The following is a 24,753-nucleotide window of genomic DNA, read 5'->3' on the forward strand; positions in this document are numbered from 1 at the left end:
TCATGAGAGTCTTGTCCTGCCTTCCAGTCTGTTTCTTAGTGTTCTGAAGCCCTTGGTCTGTTAATACTGACTTGCTGCTCCCCCTCCTAGCACCTTATGGGAAATATAAGTGAAACAGGAGGATTTGGAGGTTAGAATGGAATGCAAGAGGCAGGAGAGACTTCAAACCAAACCAAACCAAACCCCGAAGGAGAAACACAGACAAGTGCAAACGAATATGTCCTGCACATAGCTCCCACCCTGTGTTTGGAGGGGCTGTGTGGTCATTTGTGTTTACAGCTTCCTGCTGGGGCAGGTCTGCCTCCTAAATATTTCTGTAATGCTTCTTCCCACACAGTGATGATGTGCTGTTAGCAGGCAGCTTGTGGGGGTGTGGCAATTTGCAGCCCCAGGGGTCCTTCTCTCTAGGGTGGCCCTGTTTTGTGTCCAAGAAAGACTCATTTGGAGTGATTTCTTGGGAAACCTGAAAGAGGCCAACTTTGGCCAAGCAGCCAAGATGTAGTAGTGACTGACGGAACTTGGCCAGCTCAGGGGGAAGCGGGGTGGTCAGGGTGTTGTGTGTGTGGGATGGGTTCTTGTTCTCCATCTCCTGAGCATTGCAGATAGAGCCCCCCCCTTTTCAGGTGACTTTCTGCTGGTCTTAGTTCATTGGCTTCCCTGGATAAATATGCAGGCCCCTGGTGGGCAGTAATTGTTTTTGGTTCTGTCTTTGTATTTTCAGCAGCTAGCCCAGTGCCTGGGCCTGTGATTTTATCAATATCAGGAATTCCTGGATGTGAAAACTCTCTCTCTCCAAGTAGGTCAGCCAGAGCCTTTTCTACCTCTTACATTCTTAAAGCCTTGCTTAGAGCTCTTGGGAGGGGTTCCCCTAGAGCCACCCAGCCAGTATGTGGGACCAGGTCTGCCTCCCCCCCCCCAAAAAAAATAGGCAGATGAAATGAGTTCAAGGGGAATGATAGTTGGGTATGAGTTTCAGGATGATGATTTGTCTTTTTTTTTGGTGAGGCAGTTGGGGTTATGTGACTCGCCCAGGGTCACACAGATAGTAAGTGTCAAGTGTCTGAGGCCGGATTTGAACTCAGGTCCTCCTGAATCCAGGGCCAGAGCTCTATCCACTGTGCCACCCAGCTGCCCCTCCCTTAGTGAGTTTTTAAAGAATTGTTTGTAAATTGTTTGATTGGAAATCATCTAGTTCTAGGCCAACTCCCACCTTGTTTTACAGATCAGGAAACTGGGGCCCAGAAAGGTGAGGTGACTTGGCCAGAGGGAGACAGGCGGCACAGAGCGGACTTTGAGCCCCAGACCTGATGCTGATGAAGTTGGAAGGACAAGCCAGTTCAGTGAAGGCTGATGACAACTGCCATGGCTATAGAGCCCTCCCCTTGACTGCGCCTTATGAAGTAGCTGGTGCGAGTGTTATTCTACCCATTTTATAGATGGTCCACAGAGAGGTTAAGTGACTTTCCCTAGGGTTTCACTAATAAGTTTAGCAAAAGTTTAACAAAACTAGGGTTTTTCTAGGAAGTATGAGAGCTGGGCAGGTGGCATTTACAGACCCCTTTCACATCTTCCTACTTCAGACTCATCCCTTCATCCCTGCGCTATTGTCAAAATTGCCTCCTATTGGCTTCCCTGTCTCTGGTCTCTCTCCACACAGTTTCCAAGTAATCTTTTTTTTTTGGGGGGGGGGGAGGCGAGGCAAACAGGGTTAAATGACTTGACCAGGGTCATACAACTAGTAAGTATCTTAGGCTAGATTTGAACTCAGATCTTCCTGTTCACTGTTACCACCTAACTGCCTCAGCTTCCAAATAATCTTAAGCACAGGTTGGACCCTCTTATTCCTCTCTGTTCAGAAGTCTTCAGATGCTTCTTCTTGCTTCTAGGATGCTAGCATTTAAAGCCCTTCCTGGCCTGGTGCTGGCCTAACTTTCCATGTTTAGTGAATATTACTCCCTTTCATTCTCTCTGTGTTCAGGCCAAACTGACCTATCTGCAATTTCCTGAACACTGAATTGGGTCTCCTTATCTGTGTCCCTAGAAAAGCCCCCTCCCCCATCACTGCAGCTTTGCTGGAAGCTTGTCCTCACCTCCCTGACTGTTACTATTTTCTCTATCCTAAAATTATATTGCATTTATTTATTAGTAAGCATCATTTATGCCCAGGCCTAGAATGGAAGCTCTCTGTGGGCAAGAATCATGTTTATACATCCCTGAATACCGTGCACATTGCACATGCCTAATAAATATATAAATGGAACTGAATCTGCATATTGTTTATTCCCTGCAAAAAAACCGATTTCATTTCCATTTGTCTTGATCCTCACAGTAGGCTTGAGAAATATGTAGGGCAAATTTTGTTATTTCCATTTTACTGATGAGGAAACTTGAGGCTGGAAATTGAGGATCAAAAGATGGGCGTTGGAAAGTACCTTACCATTTAGCAGAGTCCCTTAACTTTATTGATGTCTGGAAAGGTTAATGACTTGCCCAGAGTCCTAGCACTTTGTAAGTAGCAGAGCCCATATTCAGATCCTGATCTTAGACCCCACGTGCCCTTTTTTATTATTCCCCACTGCTTGGTCATGATTACAAAGCCATGGAACTAGGCTCTTCTGACCAAGGTCCAACAGCTCTTAACCCTTTCTTTGTTGACTCTCATTGATGGGAAAGAAAGATGGCGGTAACAATAGTGTCCTCTTCTCCCTTTTGGAATGCTTCAGGGGCCTCAGATGGGCACAGATAGTTGTTCTTTGAGTTGTGGCTGCCCCCTGTCAATATTCTCAGCCCAGTTTCCACTGTACCCGTTACGAGACTTTCCTTAACCCAGGGTTAGATTACAGAAGAAGACTAATTAACCAGAGGCTCAAGGAATCTGACCAAGAGGGACATATTAGGACCTGTTCCCTGATAGGGAAGTTCTTCATTGATAAGAAGCAGATATTTATTATGAGATTCTCCAGCTGAGCAAAGTTGGAAATTAGAAAACAGGTCACAGTACCCCAGCAGCTTTATTCTTCATGAGAGAGGAACTTTAAAGGGATTAAGAAATTAAGAAATGAAGTCTGTGTGGTATATAAGGAGGAAATATTATGAAGGAAGCTGGAGTGTACTTGAACACAGCCTATAATTAAAGGAGAACTGGATTGGTTTCCCATGAGGAAGAAGACAGCCTTGGGTTGATTGCTCTAAGAGAATACCATGGGCCTTCGCTTAATAACCTTCATTCTGCTCCCTCTTGGGGGTAGGTTGTACTCCTGGCCTTGTCAAGTCATGTAAAAGTAAGTTCCCAGTAGACTTTTTATGAGCTAGAGAGAGATGGTTTGATTCGCATTGGAGTGGACTGAGGTGGGGAGAAGCTGCACTGTGCACAGAGGACTAAAAATTTAGGGTTGGTGGGTAGAAACTTGAATAGGTCTGACATATACCTGGAGAGAGGTTTTATAATACCATGGAATGGTAGTGGGTCAGAGATGGACCTTAGGCTGGATGGGACCTTAGAACACTGTATGTTATAATACAGAAAGTCGCATCTAGAAGGGACTTCCAGCACAGAATATGAGTGTGGGAAGGGACCATAATTATTGAGTCTGGACAGCCTCGATTGAGAAATGTGTTGCCCAAGCTCAGAGAAGACAGGTGATTGCTGAAAGTCATAGAATGAGGTTATGGCAGCATCAGGATTAGCACCCAACTCTCCTGACTCCCAGGTGGCTGCTCAGGCATTTGGTAGCCGGTATTTGTTGTGCCCCTGTGTAATGATGACCTTTCTGTGGATCAGCTGCCGCCTTCTCTGCCAGATCTTTGTTCTGCCGAGGAGCATCAGTTCTCTTTCAGCACCATGGGCTCCTCATCCCCTCTAGGATCAAGTACAAGCCTCTTAGTTGGGCACAGAAAGCCCCTCACAATCTGACTCCAATCCTACCTTTCCATTCTTACGACATCGTTTTTCTTTTACACAGAGTCTAGCCAAATTGGCCGCCGTGCTGTTCCTCACACGGCGCTTCCATCTCCTTTGCCTTGAGTGGGTCTCATGCCTCATCTCCATCTCTCATAGAATCCCTAGCTTCCTTCCTTTAGTCAGTCTTTCCCAACTCTTTGTGACTCTTCTTGGGGTTTTCCTGGCAAAGATATGGGCAATAGTTTGCCATTTCCTTCTCCAGCTGATTTGACAGATGAGAAAATGGAGGCAAACAGGGTGAAGTGACTTGCCCAGCCAGTCACTCATACAGTTAGTAAGTGTCAGGCCAGATTTGAACTCAGCAAGATGAATCTTCCTGACTCCAGGTCTGGCTCTACCCACTGAGCCACCTAGCTTCTTTGCAAGCCCAGTTCAAATATCATATGAGGTCCTTCTAGAAGCCAGTGTCTTCCCCTCCCCAAATTCCCTTGTAATATACTTTGTGTACATTTTGTAAATACTTAAATGTACATGCTGTTTCCTCTAATAGAGTGTAACCACACAGAGGTCAGGAAGTGTTCAAAATTTTCTTTCTGTCTTTGTATCTCTGGTACCTAGATATTTGGGGCAGCTAGGCAGTGCAGTGAATAGAGCGCTGGGCCTGAAGTCAGGAAGATGAGGTCAAATCCAGTTTCAGACACACTTACTAACTGTGTGAACCCCAGGCAAATGATTTAAACCCAATTTACCTCAGTTCCTCATCTGTAAAATGGGGGCACACTGGAGAAGAAAATGACAAACCACTTCATTATCTTTGCTAGCAAAGAGTTGAACATGATTGAATGCCTGAATAACAGCAATATGTCTAGTACCTAGTATGCTTCCTAGCACATAGTAGGTGCTTAATATATGCTTGTTGATTGAAGATGATATTTTTCATTAAACCAGTGCTAATTAAGAGTTAATTAGTAATGGGTTGACAAGGGATGGATAACTTTGATCTTACTAGGAGAGGTGACCTAGTGTGAATAATTTCAATTCAACCCAATCTAGGAAGCATTTAAAAAACACCTACTGTATAAAGGGGACTATGCTATGAATTGGAGGTATACAAGAAAAAAAACTAAAGCTTGTCCCCCCCCCCCCCCCAGCCTCCCAAGTTAATTGAATTACAATAGATTAGTTAACTAGCCTTGAAGGCTTACTCTGTGCTCAACACTTGCACTTCCAGGGTACAAGAGAAGTGTGAGATACTCCTTGCCCATAAGGGGGTTTATGATTTAATTAAGGAAGCAAGCAATAACCAAACAAAAAATGCATGATAGGAGCAAATAATAAAGTGTAGAATTGCATGGTATAGGCAATTAGCATGATAGATAATAAGGTACTAATTTTTCAGTGACATGCAGCTTGGCATGGTGGATAGCAGGCAGACTTTGGAGTTAGAAAGATGTGTTCAAATTCTGCCTCTGATGACACAATAGCTATGTGACCATGGGCTTTATGAAGGTAACTTTCTAAGACAAGAGTTCTTAAACCATTTTTATGTCCTGGACCACCTTGGCTATCTGATGAAGCCTAATGGACCCCTTTTCAGAATAATGTTTTTAAATGCATAAAATGAAATACATCAGAAATACAAAGGAAACCAATTATGTTGAAACTCACTTACCAATAAGCAAGTTCACAAGGTTAAGGTTAAGAACCTCTGAGTTCCTACACTGATAAAATCTAAGGTTCAGATTCCCCTCAAAACTGTGCATTCCAGACAACACAGACAAAAGGAGTGAGAAGAGAGATCCCTTGTTAGGCGGTTAAAAGAGAAGGGTTATGGGAGGTGGGCTGGGGAGGAACTTGAGCAGGCAAAAATGGGTAGTGTATGTATTGGTTTTGGGGGTTTTTTTGGTTGGGCAGTGAGGGCTAAGTGACTTGCCCAAGGTCACATAGCTAGTAAGTGTTAGGTGTCTGAGGCTGGATTTGAACTCAGGTCCTCCTGACTCCAGGCCTTTCTGTCCTCCACAATCTCTCCAAGTCTGTCCAAACTCCTGTTCATTGCTTCCATGATGCTTTCAATCCATCTCATTCTCTGCCACCCCCTTTTCCTTTTGCCTTCAATCTTTCCCAACATCAAGGTCTTTTCCAACAAGTCCTGTCTTTTCATTTTGTGGCCAAAGTGTTTAAGATTCAACATTAGTATTTGACCTCCCGGTGAATATCCTGAATTGATTTCTTTAAGTATTGGCTGATTTGATCTCCTTGCTGTCTGTCCAAGGGACTCTCAAAAGTCTTCTCCAGCCCCACAAGTTGAAATCATTGATTCTGCGGCGTTTGGCTTTCCTTATCCTCAAACTCTCACGGCCATACATTGCTACTGGAAAAACCAGAGCTTTGACTATGTGCACCTTTGTCAGCAAGGATCTGATGCCTCTGCTTTTTAGCCTGTTGACCAGATTTGCTAGAGCTTTCCTTTCAAGGAACAAGTATCTTCTAATTTCACGGCTATAGTCGCCATCTGCAGTGATCTTTGAGCCTGAGAATATAAACTCTGACCCTGCTCCCATTTCTTCTCCCTCTGTTTGCCGGGAAGTGATGGGACCAGTTGCCAAGATCTTGGTTTTTTTTGATGTTAAGCTTCAAGCCAGCTTTTGTACTCACAATCTTTCACCCTCATCTCCATCGGAGTGGAATCATCTGCATATCCGAGATTGGTAATATTTCTCCTGGCAACCTTAATTCTGGCTTTTGATTCATCCAGCCTGGCATTTTGCATGATGTGCTCTGCATTTCAGTTAAATAAACAAAGTGACAATATACAGCCTCATTGTACTCCTTTCCCAATCTTAAACCAATCAGTTGTTCCATGTATGGTTTGAACTGTTGCTTCTTGATGAGTTAGACAAACATTGCCAACCTCCATCAGGTTATAAATAGCCACACCTGTAGCAAAGTAGGTTTCTCATACCTAAGACACTGACTTGATAGTTTATTGTTCACCAGAACTTTTTATTTGTTTGTTTGTTTTCTGCAGGACAGTGAGGGTTAAGTGACTAGCCCAGGGTCATACAGCTAGTGTTAAGTGTCTGAGGCTGGATTTGAACTCAGGTCCTCCTGAATCCAGGGCTGCTACTTTATCCACTGTGCCACCTAGCTGCCCACACCAGAACTTTTATAAGGAATTGATAAGATGACCAGAGGAAGAAGGAACCCTTTAAAGAAAGCCTTTAGGTCACCACAGGAAGACAGAGACTTCATTGGGCTCCTTCCAAAGCCCCTCTTTGAAACAAGTGCAGAATCTCAGCCACCTCTTCATTTCCCACCAGCGTGTGTGGTTGGTTTCAACTCCACCATCACTCTGCCCCGTGCACTGGGTACCCTCTGGCAGTTTTCTTTTGTGTATTATATTTTCTCCACAAGATCGTAAGCTCTTTGAGGACAGGCAGGGACTAGCTTTCTTATCCGTACAGTGTCTGGTATGGAGTAGGCTATTGTCAGATAGGTCCAAAGCAGTACAAAGACACTCTCAGGGTCTTTCTGAAGAACTTGGGAGAAGTCGGCACAGGACTACCCAGGTGATGTGCTCTATAAGCAGAATCGTGGGATGCACAAATCTAGAGACATCAATCTCTATTCCAAATGTTCAGGCTGACTCTTTGTGCCTGACTGGCGGTAGAGCCTTCTGAGCTCCTATTGAACTGAACACACTGTACCTTGATCCAACATCGTGATGTCATTGGTTCTCTTGGAGTCCGAAGGACGAACAACAGTAGGCTATTAATAAATGTTTATTGTTTTTTTTTTAATTGTTGTTCTTGGTACTTGTTCTAGTAAAGGCTCAGTTCTATCCCCGGCCCCACCCTCGATCCCACATACCCTTTCTATTCCTGATCACTCCCGATCCTGCTGATTTAGGATTTCATACCAGAAGGGGCCTTAGAGACCTTGACCAACTCCCTCATTTTATATAGATGGGAAAATTGAGACCCAGAGAGGGGAATGATCTGCCCAAAGTCACTTGGCTTGTCAGCAGCAGAGTAGGGATTTTAACTCAGATTCTCTGACTCAACCATCAGCAAACATTTATGAAGTCCCATGCTGCACTCTAGGACTTACTCAAAGCATTGGGGGGTGACGGGGGGGGGGGGGGGGGGAGGGGGACAACTTGGAACGTATTGGAGCCAAAGAAAGGCAATAATCATCGTGCCGCTGTTTTCTCCTCTGTGAAATGGGGAAAATTAGGGTTTTTATGATCATAAATAAGTTGATCTATGGGGAGATGCCTTGAGAAATGTCATCGCAAATCTCTTTTCCCAGGTAGTGCAAAGGGAGACTTGAATTGAGTCTTAGATTGAGGGGGGAAAACAATGGAAATTTTCATGTATGTTCTTATTTTTATTCTCTCCAGTTGCTCATTTCAGGGTTAATCAAATGTCCTCCCTGCCTCTCTGGTTTATTTTAATGACAGTACGGTCCAGCGGGCTTAATACTAGGTCACTTTTCTCTATCTTATCTATCATCAGTGCACCATGTAGCAGCAAGTGCTTTCCTTGCTCTGTAAAGTAGGTGGTACAAGGATGATGATGTCCATTTTACAGATCAGGAAACTGAGGCCCTGAGAAATGACAGTGACTCGCCATCGACAGTCAGGAAATGTTGGCACTATGACTTGGACCCAGGGCTCCTGCCTTTGAGCCCACTTTGCTCCAGATTTGGTCCCATTCTCAGATTTCAGACTCACAGATTTTTAGAGCTGGAAGGGACTAGTCTAGTCCCCATACCTGACTGAGGAGTCAATGGAATAGCAGAGAGGAAGCAATGCCTCGTGATCACAGTGGGGACAAACCCCAGTTCTCCAGATTCCTGGTGGAGGACTCCTTCCCAACATGGGACTTCCTGTTTAGAATTGAGCTCATGTTCTACTTCTCTGTTTAGCTGGTCCTGTGACCTTGGGATGTGGCCCCATTCTCCATTTCTCTGTTCTGTGCCCCCCTCCCCATGCTCTTTCTATTTACTTAACTGTGTGAGATTGAGATTGAGATTGAGATCGACCTGCCTCCAGGAGTGTCTCTGTCTGTTTTAGAATGATAAGATATCGGGGAGCTCTGAAGAGACATGGGGTAGCTTTGGGGGGAGAGAAAACAGAGACTGCCTGCTCCCTCCCAAGGCCCAGGAGAGCAGCTGGGAACTTCCTAAGGCATTTGCTGCTTGGTTTCCCTTAGCTCCCAACCCTGCAAAGGAACCAGCCCCACCCATCCTGTCATTCAGCCGACTTCTCCAGCCCGGTTCTTTGGAATGGCTGCTTAAGAGTAGACAAACCAGTACGTTCCTTTTGCTGTTCTATCTTGCCTCAGGGATTATGGAGCAGAGAATGCTCCCCCCTCCCCCCTCCCCCTCCTCCTACTGCCATAGGATAGTTTATTGGGCAGTGCTGGCTCTGCTGTGGTTCTTGATCCTTTTCCCTTTTCTGCAGGATCATAGATGCTGAGAGCAGGAAAGGCCTTTTAGAAAATAAAATATCAGCTGCAAGAGAAGGGGCAGAGCTGGGAAGGGGCTTAGAAGTCATCCAGTCCAGCTCCTTCCTAGGGCAGCTAAGGTCCGCATCACCAGCCCTTCTACTCTCTTCTCCACAGAGGGCCAGCATCTGCCATTTATTTGGAGGGACTCATTTTGTAGACCTGGGAAAATCAAGTGAGTAGCGTCAGGATCTGGGTCATCAGAATTGCTCGGTGCTTGGCCCATCATGGCTCTCTCGCCTTCCTCTTATAGTCTCACTTCCTTAACAGCAGACTCCTCTCTGGGGTCAAGTGAACAAGTCAGTAAGCAACAGGGTGGAGGGTCCGAGGGGGATGCCCTGGATGACTCAATATTGTTACAGTGCCGACCTCCTTCTGAGATCCACAGTGGCCTGTACAACTGGGAATCAGGATACAACCCAGTCTTGGGTTGGTGTATTTGCTTGGAGTGCTGCCTTATTACTATTGTTATTTCATCTGTGAGTAGAAAGTACCTGGCACATAGTAGATGCTTAATAAATGTTTGTTGGTGGTTGGACTTGGGAGACCTGGCTTCTGATCCCATGTCTGCCTCATTTTGTGACCTTGGGTAAGTCACTTCTTTTTCTCAGCATTTCAATTTTTTTTTCTCTAAAATTAGATTCAATTATTTATTAGATTGGATTATTTCTAAAGACCCTTCCAGTTAGAATATTGCATAATTTCTGTGAGACTAAAATCTGGTGACTTGTCTAAATAGTTCTCTCTCTCTCTCTTTTTTTTGCTTTTTTTTTTGCAACTCAATGAGGGTTAAGTGACTGGCCCAGGGTCACACAGTTAGTAAGTATATAGTGTCTGAGGCCGGATTTGAACTCAGGTCCTCCTGAAACCAGGGCCGGTACTTTTTCCACTGCGCCACCTAGCCGCCCCAGTTGTATCTCTTAAAAATCCCTCTGGGACCAAATTCTGACAGAGACCCCCCAAATTATGCTTGAACCATTCCTGGTTGATGATGTTGTATTGGGGAGCAGGTGGCCAGGCCACTAGTTTCTGTGATTTCTTGGAGGGAAACCTGTGGGCTACCACTTTCCCCATCATAAAGCATGATAAATAATACCCCATCCATACCTCAAAGTGTGGTACAGCACAAAAGTGTGTGGAGAGTGATTTGACCTTTGTCTCTGAAAGGTCTATAAGGGTTTATAGGATCGCAGCTTTTGAGCTTGAAAAAGGACTTCAGAAACTATGTAGTGTAACCCTCTCATTCTACAGATGAGAATACTAGAGGCCCAGGCAAGGATGAGTGACTTGCCCAAAGTCACAAAGGCAGTAAGCCTCAGAGGTGGATGGGATCTGCACCCAGGTCCTCTGACTTGAGCGAACACTTCTAGGGAGTGATATCGGGAAACAGTTGTCGTGATGAGGAAATCAGCAAGGATGTGACCAGAAACTTCTATTGGTTAGTGCTAAGGACTGCTTGGTGCTGAGCCAACAGCTTACTGGTAGAACCTCTGAATGGTCAGTTAGCTTTGCCCAGAGGAAACTTTTATTTCTTTGGCTACAGACGCTAATCCCAGCACTTGCCAGTCTTCCCCCAAAGTTACTTCCCCTGTTAGGCCTAGTTCCCTCAGCTCTAAGATGGGAAGGTTGGAATAGAGATTCTTTCCAGCTCTAAAAATTATATCTTGTGATAAAATCACATCTTGTACGGATAAAAATTATTCTGTAATTCTAAGCCATTGAGACATATGCAAGTGGAGATTGTCAATCGGTTATTATGACCCATCCCCGCTCTCAGCTTGCCTTCATTAACTGAGTGCTCATGGGGGCAGCTTAGGTGGCTCAGTGGATAGAGCACCGGCCCTGGAGTCAGGAGTACCTGAGTTCAAATCTGACCTCAGACACTTAACACTTACTAGCTGTGAGACCCTGGGCAAGTCACTTAACCCCAATTGCCTCACTAAAAAAAAAATCTATCTATCTATCTATCTATCTATCTATCTATCTATCTATCTATCTATCTATCTATCTTTATTAACTGAGTGCTCAGACAAGCAGACCCCTTAAACAGGCTCCCAAGACTGAAACCCAGAGAGATGTGAGTGAAGAAGCTTGAGAAACCTCCTGACTTTCCCGTACGGTTCTGTCCCAGGCATTCAGCAGATAGGTAAAAATCTCAAAAGTCACTGATAACAGTTATCGAGGGCCATAAAGTAGGGTGAGGAACAGGACAAGTACAGGGAGATGCCCATTATCAGGAGGATAGAAAGAAGGAGCTCATCACCCTTACTGAACCAGCTTTACCTAAAACTCTCTATAATCACACTTTTAAACCTGTAGAAACTATAGTTTTGATCTGAAAGAAATAAATTGAGTTTTACAATATGAGTATGACCTCTTCTTGAGCAGGAAAGAGGATTTGAGTTTGGTTAGCTGAGACATATAAGTGGCTTCAATTACTTTTACATTTACAGCTGATTGCTTTTAAAAAATGCATTTTGGCTGTCTTGTTATGTTTTTGGACTATCCCTGACAGCCTGGTGAATTGGAAAGTGAAAATACCTTGATTTGAATTCTGGTTTCCATGCTTAAATTTCATACTAGTTATGTGATTTTTGGACAAGTCATTTAACTTCCTTCCTCAGTTTCCCTGTCTGTTATGGGAATCTTTTGAAACCATACTTAGAGCTCTATAGAAACATTAGTTATCTTTATGACACAATTCTTACATTTCCAATACATTTTCTGGGGGAAAAGTCTAATTTCTTAACTTTTCATAGGCAGGTCAGGCTGGACTAAATTGATTTCCAAATTTTGATAGGGTTAGTAGATTAGTAGGTTTGGGGAATGCTAATAGGGGAATGTTGTTTACCCATATTTTAGCAAGGAATTTGATAAATTTACCCATGTCCTTGTAGAAAGGGTGGAGAGATGTGTGCTGGATGACGGTATAAACCAGTGGATTTGGAATTGGTTGAATGGCTGGATTCCCAAGGGTGATCATTAATGGTTCAAAGGCAACCCAGAAAGGACCCTCCCCAGAAGAGGGTCTTGAGGATAAGGGCATAGGCACCTAGCTTGCTTATCGGCTTATCAGGCCCTGCCATTGGCCTTCTCTGTTAATGCTCTGTCTTAGTGAGAACATCAACTTCCATGCTTTCAAATATCATAGCTATGCAATTGACTCCCATATTATATATCTAGGACTCATTTCTCCTCTCTCCCCCCCTTCCTTCTTCCTTCCCTCCATCCCCTCTCCTGTTCTTTCTCTCCCCCTCCCTCCCTCTTCTTTTTTTCTTCCTATTTCTCTCCCTCTCCCCTTCCCCTTCCCCTCAATCTGAACTCATTATCTTTCGCTCAAGCCTCTCTCCTCTTCCTAACTTCTCTGTTTTACTCAAGGGTACCACCATTCTTCCAGTTACCCTGCCTCACAACTAAGAAATCATCTTTAATTAGTCACCAGGTCTTGTTGATTTGATCTCTACAGCATCTCTCCCACTTGTCCCCTTCTCTCCATTTACAAGGCCACCACCCTCGTTCAAACCTTCATCACCTCTCAGTGGCACTATTTGGCAGGAGTCTCCTAATTGGTCTCCCTGACTCCAGTCTCTTCCTTCTCTGCTAAATCGAAATTTCTAACGTACAAGTTTGACTGTCTCACTCCAGAAGCTTCGATGTCTCCCTAGTGCCTTTAGGATCCCATAGAGATTCCTGTTTGGCATCTAAAACCCTTCACAGTCTACACCCAGACTATCTTTCCAAGAAGATTTTAGATTACTCTCCCTCACACATTCCATGTTCCAGTCAACCAAACTGGCCCAGTTGCTGTGCCTTTTCTATCACGTTCCATCTCTGTCTCTACGTCCATGCAGGCGATCCCTCATGCTAGGAATGCTCTTTCTTCTTGCCTCTGCTTTTTGGGACCCCGTGTGCCTTCAGAACTCAGTGCAAATGACACCTCTGCCAAGAGGCCAGTTGTGATCCCCCCCGCCCCCCCCCCACATTGCTGTGTGCTTATTCTGCTTATATCTTATATTTACTTATCTATGAAACATATCGCATCCCCTCAATAGAATATCAGATCCTCGAGGGCAGGACCTATCTCAGTTTTATCTCTGTATGTCCAGTGCTTAGCCTAGTTCTCAGCATACAATAAGCATCTAGGAAATGCTTACATACTTCATGCTTCTCAGGATGCACATGTAAAACGTTCTTGACAACCTAGAATATTGGGTCGACTCTAATAAGATGACAATAAATAGGGACGGACTGAACTAGGGTTCACAAATCAACTTCACAAGTGCAAGATGGGGAAGGCATTGTCAGACATCAACTACCGGGAAAAGATGCGGGGGTGGGGCTTAGCGTGCTGAATGTTTAATGAGTCAGCAGTTCTGTGTGGCTGCCTATAAAGGCTGGTGCAGACTTGAGGTGATAGGTCCATAGTCCTGGGGAGGGTTGTGTTCAGGTCTGGAACCTCAGTTTGGGAAGGACCTTGATAAGCTGGAGAGTTTCCAGAGGAGGCAACCAGGATGGTAAAGAGCCTCGGGTGCATCTCATGAGGACAGGTTCAAGGAAGCAGCAATCCCGATCCTGGGTAGGAGAAGGTTCAGAGAACATGAGCTTCCTTTTCAAGGATTTGGGGGGCTGTCACCAGAGAGGGGGTGCCTTCTTTTTCCGGGCCTCAGGCATGGTCAGTAAGCAGAATTTAGGTTCATCCTGTTAGCTGGATGGTTCAACTTCCCAAAAATAGATCACCCAGAACTGAATTCAGTACTCCATATGTTCTCTGACTGGGGCAGAATAAGTTGGGGAATTCCTCCTTTTCTTCCATATCATGTGCTCAGATTGGGCCCTTCTCAAGGCTCCAGTCTCCCTCCCTCTCTCTCCCTCTCTCCCTTTCCCTCTCCTCCCTTTTACTTCTCTCTCCCCTTTGTCTCTCCCCTGAGTTTCAGACCTGTTATTACCACTTGTCTATTGGACATTTCAAACTGTGGATGTCTTGGAGATACCTCAAAGTCAACATTTCTAAAACAACTCCTCATCTATTCCCCCCCCCCCCCCGCCCAAATCCTAACTTCCCTATTCAAGGAACCACCTTCCTTCCAATGTTTTAGGCTTGTAATCTCAGCATGACTCTTGTCTCTTCTCTCTCACCCCACGTATGCAGGCAGTTGCCAAATCTTGTTGTTTCTGTATTTACAACATCTCTCTCTTCCAACTCTCTCTCCCCACTCACACGGCTACCATCTTAGTTCAGATCACCTCTTGCCTGGATTATTGCAACAACCTCCTAATTGCATTCTCTAACTCAAGTCTCTCAACACTCCAGTCTACCCTGCACACCACTGCCAAAGTAATTTTCCTTAACCACGGATCTGACCATCCGACTCCCCTCCTCAAGCAATGCCAGGGGCTTCCTATTGCTCCTAGCATAAAAGACATAAATTCCCGTGTTCAGCTTTTAAAGCCCTATTCAACCTGAGCCCCCAGCCTATTTCCACTCTGTGATGCAACTCCAGTGTCCTTGTCTCTTCTCTGCCCCTCACAGTCAATGTTCCCTTCTGCTGTCTCCACGCATGTACTGGGCAGCCCCCATGCATGGAATGCACACACACTCTTATTACTTCTACCTCATTGTGCCCCTCTTCCTTTTAGATGAATCTCAACCACCACCCTCTCTGCACAAACCTTTTTCTGTCTCCAACTGCGAGTACCCTCCTTCCCAAAGGACTTTTTTTTTTAACTATGTTGTATATATTTGTATTTATTAGCTTTATTTTTATGCTCTATCTATATACATATACTCGTCTCCCCACTTTTGTGAATAGAGATCCATTCATTCTTTGTACCGGTCTCCACAGTGCCTGTAGTTTTCCTAGATTGAAGTGGTATAATGTGATGTTAGTTGCTGAAGAAACTGGAAAAGATGCTTGAGAAGAGGGTGAGATGGGACTGTGTGTAGGCAAGACTTAGGGAGAAAAGAAGGAACCCAAACTCTTCTTGACTGAGTGGAGTCTGAGGGCATAAGAGGGACACACTTTCTCCTCTGAGAGGTCAGAGCGTGCTCTGGGGAGACAAGAGGCCGGTAGCATTTAGCGCCAAGTCAATTTGAGTCTTTATCAAAGCACCGTGTTTGGGCAAGGTCCTGGTGGTGCTGGGAGATTGGGGTGGGGGAAATAGTGGGAGCACCGAAACCCAGTAATTAATGCAACTGGGGGCATGTACTGTCTAGTAGGGGAGGAATTCCTTGCAGCTCATATAGAGCTTGGAGGTTTTGATGGCTCCACGGGGCTCTCTCTTACAAGTCCGGAAGGAGAGCTGAGAGCTTCAAAACAAACTGGGACCTTCTGGAGTTCCTGTTTGTTTGCTTTTTTGGCAGTGCATCCCTTCCTGTTTTGAAAGGAAAAGACCCCTAGGCCATGCTTGGTCCTGGGCTGAGCAGCCAGCACTCTGGGGAGATGGGGATGGGGGATGGTGCCCTCAGAGCCCTGAATACACCTTTCTGGAAAAGCAGATAAAGATGGTACTGCCAGAGAGACCCATGGGAGCCCACCGGGACAGACAGCACTCCTGCACATGGACTTGCTTTTCATCACCTCCCAGGGAGCTGAGTAGAGACAGATATTATTGTAGGATTTAGAATTTCAGGACATCTCAGGGATCATCTAGTTCAGTCCTCTCATTTTAAAGGAGAGGGAAACTGATGTCAGGAGAGTGGAAAGGACTTTCCAAGGCCACACACATCATACATAACCGGGCTGGGGCTCACTCTCAGATCCTCTGACTCCTAGTGGACTTCACAGTATTCTAGACTTGGAAGGTGCATCAGGAACCACTCACTTCTACCTGATGCCTGATAAAGAGACCCTCTAAGACCAGCATCCTCAGCAAGGCTCCTCCTTTCTTTGCTTAATGTCCTCTGGTGAGAGGGAGCTCACTACTTCCCAGGGTAGGCAATTTCATTTTAGAATAATTCCATCAAAACAGAATCTGCTTCCCAGCCACATGCACCGAGTTACTGCTTCTCATTCAGCCCACCAATTAATCAACAGGCATTTATTAAATTGTTATTGGGTGCCACACGCTGGGGTATCAGTACAAAGAATGACATGGTCCTCATTCACAAGAACCTCTTATTCCAATAGGGGAGACAAGCATATACATAAATATAGAGCAGAAATTAATAAATAGAAATATTTATTTTTTAAAAAAGAAATATATACAAGATGGTTAGAAAAATAAGGTAGTTTTTGGCACTAGCTGTTGGAATTAGGAAAAGGTTCATGAAGGGAGGTTGTTGTATGGGATTCATCTAAAAGGAAGAGAGAGACTGAGGCAGAGGTCAGGAGGATGCACCTTCTATGCATGGCGGAGGGAGCAGTAAAGTCCAGTAAAGGGAGCATTGCACCAGGGGGGCAGACAAGAGAGAAAGGCAGTTGGGATGGATCACGGACTATAGGAGGAAGAATAATGTCCACCAAGGCTGGAAAGATGGTTGAGTAGGGCTTTAAAAGCTGAACACGGGAGTTTGTGTGTCTTATGCTAGGAGCAAGAGGAAGCCCCTGGCCTTGCTTGAGGAGGGGAGCAGTATGGTCAGTTCCGTGGTTCAGGAAAATTACTTTGGCAGTGGTGTGCAGGGCGGACTGGAGTGTTGAGAGACTTGAGTTAGAGAATGCAATTAGGAGGTTGTTGCAATAATCCAGGCAAGAGGTGATCTGAACTAAGGTGGTAGCTGTGTGAGTGGGGAGAGAGTTGGTGGAAGAGAGAGATGTTGTGAATACATAAACAGAAAATTTGGCAACTGCCTGCATACGTAGGGTAAGAGAAGAGACAAGAGTAATGCTGATATTGTGAGCCTAAGACATTGGAAGGATGGATAGTGGTAACCGCAATAGCTTGAGGGGAGTCTGGAAGAGGGTAGCCAGGTGGCACCATAGCCTGGAGTCAGGAAGACCTGAGTTCAAATCCAGCTTCAGACACTGACTAGCTGTATAACCCTGGGCAAATCACTTAACTCTATTTGCCTCAGTTTCCTCCTCTGTAAAATGAGCTGGAGAAGGAAATGGTGAACTACGATAGCATCTTTGCCAAGAAACCTCAAAAGGGGTCACGGAGAGTCAGACACGACTAGAAATGACTAAAATGGAAGAAGGTAGGATTTGGGAGGTAGCTTGAGTTTAAGACAAGGTTTTTTTTGTGTGTGTGTGTGATGTTTACCTCTGGCCGTCTGGTGAAGAGCATGGAGGTAGAAGGAATTGGGAAACACCCACAGTCAAGGGGTGTGAAGGATAATGAGCCAGCAAAGGAGACTCTAAAACCAGGCAGAACGCTTCTAATCCTTTGCCCGCATGACAGCCCTTCAAATTACTGATGACACTTAACATGTTCACCTAAGTCTCTTCTTCAGGCTAAATGTCCTTAATTCTCTGCAGCCGAGCCTTGTGGGCCGTGTTCTCAAGTCACTTCCCACTGTGGTTACCCTGCTTCCCCTTGACCCCACCTCCAGCTGATCAGTGTTATTATGTGAGACCCAGAGGTGAATCCAGTCTTAGTGTTTCACCTCTTGGGGCCTCAGTTTCCTTACCTGCAAAGTTGGGGTGGTGACAATTGCACTACTCACCTCACAGGATCATTGGGAGCAGCAAATTTAATAACACGTAAACACTTTGTAGACCATAAAACGCTATATATAAATGTCAGCTATTATTACTAGTTTTGGCTCTAGGCCTAAAGCGTTTGTCAAATCATCTGTCAATTTTTAAAAAAATACCTGATCCCTTTATCTTACATTATAATGCAGTCTTCCGGGCCAGCCCTCGGGCTGCTGGTTGGGGGCAGTCACACCGTGACTCCCCTTCACTCTAGATGTTTGTCACCAGATGAAACCAGGTTAAAATTTCTTCCCTGCAGCCTTAAAGAGTAAAGTCTCAGAAGGGTAGCCCAAGGGGCACTTCCTTAATGGCAGGTTTGGAGACTGACTCTGTAGTGTCTCAGCACCGGCTCACATACAATGGTGTCACCTTGGGCCCAGGCATCCCCTTCCCCACTCCTAGGTGACCTCTAGGGATGTTTCTAGGTAGGTACCCTCCTCCCTCTAGCCACTCCTCTTTGGGACTGTCCTTTAGATCTGCCTTAGCACCCAGGAGTCTCCTCTGGGCAAGGGCAAGGAGTGGAAGGCCTTGCTTCCGCAGATAGCGTGGCTTCATTCCCCTTCTTGCCAAGACCAGAGGCTACAATGGCAGACAAGAAAAGACTTGTTCTTAGCTTTGGTTGTTCTGAGCAAGGGGCTCCTCTCCATTCACGTCCATAGATGTTTAACTCATGGTTAGAACCCACATTTTAGAGGGCTTCAGAAACCCCGAAGCACCATCACCCCAATACCTCCACAGTGAAAACACCCTTCATTTGTTTTATATCTGAGGAAGCGAAGGGAGGAGGAGTGAGCTGCTCCTGGTTCCATAGCTGTCTGAGCTGGGATTTAAATTTAAGCCTCTGGTATAGCTTCTCCCTTCAGTCAAGAGCAGAAGTGCCAGAGACCTCGAAGCTTGTCCACCAAATAATTGTGTGACCGACCTCTCTAGGTCTCGGGGTCCCCTCTGTAAAATGTGGGGATTAGACCAGGAGGCTCATAATCTCCCTCATAGCTCTGGCATAATAATGGTGGCCACGTAGCCTTACATTTGAATAGCTCTGTCATTTATGGAACATTTGACACACATCCCACTTGGTCTGCATCACAGTTTTATGAGGCAAGGGTAAGTGGAAATAGTAGCCTCATTTTACAGATATAGAAATTGGGATATATTTGAATCCTCCCTAGGACAAGGGTGGTAAAAAAATTATTATTTATTTAAAAAAAAAATTTCGGGGCAGCTAGGTGGTACAGTGGATAAAGCACCAGCCCTGGATTCAGGAGGACCTGAGTTCAAATCTGGCCTCAGACACTTGACACTTACTAGCTGTGTGACCCTGGGCAAGTCACTTAACCCCCATTGCCCTGTCGCGCCCCCCCCCAAATAATGGGATTGACTGGATTTGGAGGAGGATTATCCCAGACTCCTAAAAAAATTTTCCCCCAATATATTTTTATTTTGTTAGATTTTTTTCTCAATAACATGTAAAAAAATCTTAACATTCTTTTTTGTTTTTGTTTTTGTTTTTTTTTTGTGGGGCAATGAGGGTTAAGTGACTTGCCTAGGGTCACACAGCTAGTAAGTGTCAAGTGTCTGAGGCCGGATTTGAACTCAGGTACTCCTGAATCCAGGGCCAGTGCTTTATCCACCGTGCCATCTAGCTGCCCCTTAACGTTCATTTTGAAAAAATTTGAGTTCCAAATTCTCCTCCCTTTCTTCCTTTCCCCTCCTGGAGAAGGCAAACAATTTGATATAGACTATACATGTGCAGTCATGCAAACAGTATTTCTATATTAGCCATGTTGTAAAAGGAAACCGACCAAAAAAATACAAGAAAAATAAAGAAAGTTTTAAAAAAGTATGCTTCTATCTGCATTCAGATCGAAGATAGAATGGTTGATAGCATTTTTCATCCTAAGTCCTTTGGGATTGTTTTAGAATTGTATTGATCAGGGGGCAGCTAGGTGGCGCAGTGGATAAAGCACCGGCCCTGGATTCAGGAGTACCTGAGTTCAAATTCGGCCTCAGACACTTGACACTTACTAGCTGTGTGACCCTGGGCAAGTCACTTAACCCCCATTGCCCCACCAAAAAAAAAAAAAAAAAGAAATTGTTTAGGGGTGGCTAGGTGGCGCAGTGGATAAAGCACCGGCCCTGGATTCAGGAGTTCCTGAGTTCAAATCCGGCCTCAGACACTTGACACTTACTGGCTGTGTGACCCTGGGCAAGTCACTTAACCCCATTGCCCTGTTTAAAAAAAAAAAAAGAATTGTATTGATCAGTAGAGTTAAGTCATTCACAGTTCTTAATCAAACAGTCTTGCTATTACTGTGTACAATGTTCTCCTGGTTCTGCTCACTTGACTATACATCAGTTCATATAAGTCTTCCCAGATTTTTCTGAAATGATCCTGCTTCTCATTTCTTCTAACAATAGTATTCCATCACAGTCATATACACAACTTGTTCATCCATTCTCCAATTGATGGGAATTTCCATAATTTCCAATTCTTTGCCACCACAAAAAAAAGCTGCTTTAAATATTTTTGTACATATAGGTCCTTCTCCTTTGTCTTTGATCTCTTTGGGATCTAAATCTCATAGTGGTTTTCCTCGGGCAGCTAGGTGGCACAGTGGACAGAGCACTAGGTCTAGAGTTAGGAATACCTGAGTTCATAGCTGTGGGACCCTGGGTAAGTCACTTAACCCTGTTTGCCTCAGTTTTGTCATTTGTAAAATGAGCTGGAGAAGGAAATGACAATCCACCCCAATATTTTTGCAAAGAAAACCCTAAATGTGGCCAGGAAGAGTTGGACATGATTGAACAACAGTGATATTCCTGAGTCAAAGGGTATGTACAGTTTTATAGCCCTTTGAGCATGATTCCAAATTACTCTTCAGATTGATTGGATCAGTTCACAAGTCCACCAACAGTGCATTAATGTCCCAATTTTTCCACATTCTTTCTAGCATTTGTCATTTTTCTTTTCTGCCATATTAGCCAATCTGATTGGTGTGAGGTAGCACCTCAGAATTGTTTCAATTTTCATTTCTCCAATCAATAGTGATTTAGAGTATTTTTCCCCATATGACTGTAGATAGTTTTGATTTCTTCATCTGAAAACTGCCTGTTCATATCCTTTGACAATTTATTAATTGGGAATGACTTGTATTCTTTTTTTTTTTTTTGTGGGGCAATGGGGGTTAAGTGATTTGCCCAGGGTCACACAGCTAGTAAGTGTTAAGTGTCTGAGGCCGGATTTGAACTCAGGTACTCCTGAATCCAGGGCTGTTGCTTTATCCACTGCGCCACCCAGCTGCCCCCAATGACTTGTATTCTTATAAATTTGACTCATTTCTCTACATATTTGAGAAATGAGGTCTTTATCAGAAAAAATTGCTATACAGTTTCCCTGCTCAGTTTTCTGCTTTCTTTCTAATGTTGGCTGCATTGGTTTTGTTGTCGCAAAACCTTTTTAATTTCATGTAATCAAAATTATCCATTTTATATCCCATAATGATCTCAATCTCTTCTTTGGTCATAAATTCTTCCTTTATTGATAGATCTAACAAGTAATTCTTTTCCATGCTTCCCTAATTTGCTTATGATATCACCTATTATGTCCAAATCACATACCCATTTTGACCATTTTGGTATATGGTGTGAGATATTGGTCTACACCTCTACACCTAGTTTCTGCTAAATTGCTTTCCAGATTTCCCTTTTTTACTATTTTTGTCAAATAGTGAGTTCTGGACTAGGGTTGGGTTTTTTTGTTTTGTTTTTGTTTTTTTTTGGTGAGGCAATTGGGTTTAAGTGACTTGCCTAGGGTCACACAGCTAGTTAGTGTCAAGTATCTGAGGCCGGATTTTAACTCAGGTCCTCCTGAATCCAGGTCCGGTGCTTTATCCACTGTGCCACCTAGCTGCCCCTAACTAGGGTTGTTTTGAGGAAAGAGTAGTCCCAGGACCTGACTCTAATTGAAATGGATAGTCCTTAATGTGACTTTGGAGAGCTCTCTTCCAGCTCTTATTCCTATGATCCATCATTGGACAGGCACAAGACTTGGAGCACAGAGCACCTAGGTTCAAATTCCATATCTTTTATTTTTAATGCCTCTCACACCTCTTCTTATTACCTTTACTCGCTCAATGGCATCATAGCATTGTAGTTGTAGAACTAGAAGGGAATTTAGAGGTTATCTAGTCCTTTCATTTTACAGGCAAAGAAACTGAGGACCAGAGAGGTGATCTTGCCCAAAGTTTCACCGGTAGTAAGTTGCAGAATCAAGATTGAAATACAGGTCCTCTGATGCCAGACTCATTGCCTCTTTGGTCTTCAGTTTCTTCATCAGTAAAATGAAGCTATTAAATTAGATTATCCCCAAGATAAAAGCCCTTTCAGGTCACATGGTCTTACTTCTCAGTAAAGCCACACCCCTTTTAGCTTGGTACAGTAGATAGAGCACTGAATTTAGGGTCAGGTTAATCAGGGTTCAAATCTCGCCTCCTTCAGATACTAGCTGTGTGATCCCGGATAAGTCATTGAACCTTTTGGTACCTCACCTTCCTTTAAACTCACGGGCTTGGAACCCATGGCCTCCAAGTGCTTTTCTGGTTTGAAATCTATGATACTGCAATTCCTATTTACCCTGAAGTCTTCTTGGAGCTTAGCTCGCTTCTTCCATTGTCAGGAGTTGCCCTGTTCACTCTTTGGGGGATTGGTCTTCTGGGTCCCTTCTGTTGTTTTGGTTTTTTTTTCTGTAATATTGTCATTTGGACCAGTCCTCAAGGGTGTGATGTCTTCTTTACTCACTGAGGCTCCCCCCTCCCCCTCCCCCTTTCTTTCCCCCCCTCCTCTGTGGCTCTTTCCAGGTCAAGAGTCAGTCATCCTTGGAAATAGCGATTAAGTTTGCCCACAGTAGCTGCCAGGAGCAGGCAGAGAAACCTTCTATGCAGAGCTCCAGAGAAATTGGATGCCCTAGATGGTGAGTGTGCATGATGAGACCCGGACAGACTGGTAGAATGAAGGCGCTTTCTCGTACTTCTCTCTTTCTTCGGCTGCTCAGTGCCTTTCTGGTGAGCCAGCACTGAGCGCATTGGTTTGCTGAGGTTTGGTTTGGTTTTGATTTGTTTTTAAAATACATTTAACAAGCCATAGCTAGTCCTTCTGACCAGCCTCCTGTGGGAGAACAGTGTTACTTAGCAGGGTCCTTTCTGAGCAATGGTCAGGTACAGCCAAGGAAACAGGATGGAGAGAAGGAATGGGACTGCTGTTGTTCCAGCCAGTGGGCATTGTCAGTGGTTGGCACACTGGGAAGCCTTGTGTTTGTGCACTGGCTCTGCCACTTGCTAGCTACATGACTCTAGTGACTGTGCCTGACTTCTGGTAGAACCTTCCGGGTTCATATTGGTCTGATCAGCCTCGGTCATACACACTGTACCTTACCATGATGTCAAGAATGAAGGACAACGTCCCTGTAACTCTAGTCATGTCGCTCCCTCTTAGGAGAAGTTTGGACTAGATATCTAATGCCCCTTCTAGCTGTCTATCCTATAATCTTATGACCAGTTGGATTTTTGTGGTGATTTCCAAGATCTCTTCTAATTCTTTTTTTTTTTCTTCTTTTTTTTGGTGAGACAGTTGGGGTTAAGTGACTTGCCCAGAGTCACACAGCTAGTAAGTGTCAAGTGTCTGAGGCTGGATTTGATCTCAGGGCTTCCTGACTCCAGGGCCAGTGTTTTATCCACTATGCCACCTAGCTGCCCCATATCCCTTCTAATTCTTACATTCTGTGTTCTGAGCTCCCTTCCAGCCTCGACATTCTGTGATTCTATATCCATCAGCACAGCAAAAGCAGAGCTATGCCTGGCACATGGCAGGTGCTTAATAAATATTTGTGCATTGCTTGATTGATTGATTGACTCCCTGGAGGCAGGGGATGAGGATGCTCTTGGAAGAAAACACAGAGTCTTTCCCAACTGCCTTTTGGGAGATAGTTTCCTTCAAGAAGCTGTTGTCTCTGTCTTAGAAGTGGTTGGACAGAAGGGATCCATAGCACGAGGAACCTCTCTCTTGCTTCCTCCCCTTTAGTCATTCATTGTGCTTCCTAACAGGATTGCATTTGGGGTCCTTGAATCAGAACCATAGCTAAACTCCAAGGGACTGTGATGGGGAAGAGTAGAGAACTTCCTAAAAGCAATGGTTCTGGCTCCCCTTCTCTCTCCCCCTCTCTTTCTTTCTTTCTTTCTTTCTTTCTTTCTTTCTTCCTTCCTTCCTTCCTTCCTTCCTTCCTTCCTTCCTTCCTTCCTTCCTTCCTTCCTTCCTTCCTTCCTTCCTTCCTTCCTTCCTTCCTTCCTTCCTTCCTTCCTTCCTTCCTTCCTTCCTTCCTTCCTTCCTTCCTTTCTCTCTCTCCTCTCCTCTCCTCTCCTCTCCCCTCCCCTCCCCTCCCCTCCCCTCCCCTCCCCTCCCCTCCCCTCCCCTCCCCTCCCCTCCCCTCCCCTCTCCTCTCCTCTCCTCTCCTCTCCTCTCCTCTCCTCTCCTCTCCTCTCCTCTCCTCTCCTCTCCTCTCCTCTTTTCTCTCTCTCTCTCCTCCATATAGTAGAGGATTGTCTTTGATTTTTTAAAAATTATGAGCACTTAAGAAAGAGTTGTTTCATGTGAGTAGAGATAGGTTCATTAACAAGTCTTGTTGGAACATTACTTTGTAAACTCCTTAAGAACAGGA

General features: G+C 44.7%; 1 protein-coding gene across 5 annotated transcripts in view; it reads left to right on the forward strand.

The window, feature by feature from the left end:
* LUZP1 (leucine zipper protein 1) overlaps positions 1–24,753 on the forward strand; it is a 100,753-nt gene that overhangs the window by 51,896 nt on the left and 24,104 nt on the right. For 4 of the 5 annotated variants that reach the window (XM_043995070.1, XM_043995068.1, XM_043995071.1 and 1 more), the window contains exon 3: positions 22,901–23,013. The exons of the other annotated variant lie outside the window; for it this stretch is intronic. The gene's annotated coding sequence lies outside the window, so the exon portion shown is untranslated. The remainder of the gene's footprint in view (positions 1–22,900; positions 23,014–24,753) is intronic. 5 annotated transcript variants of the gene reach the window in all.

This window comes from Dromiciops gliroides, chromosome 3 (genome assembly GCF_019393635.1).
Source record: "Dromiciops gliroides isolate mDroGli1 chromosome 3, mDroGli1.pri, whole genome shotgun sequence".
Taxonomy (NCBI): domain Eukaryota; kingdom Metazoa; phylum Chordata; class Mammalia; order Microbiotheria; family Microbiotheriidae; genus Dromiciops; species Dromiciops gliroides.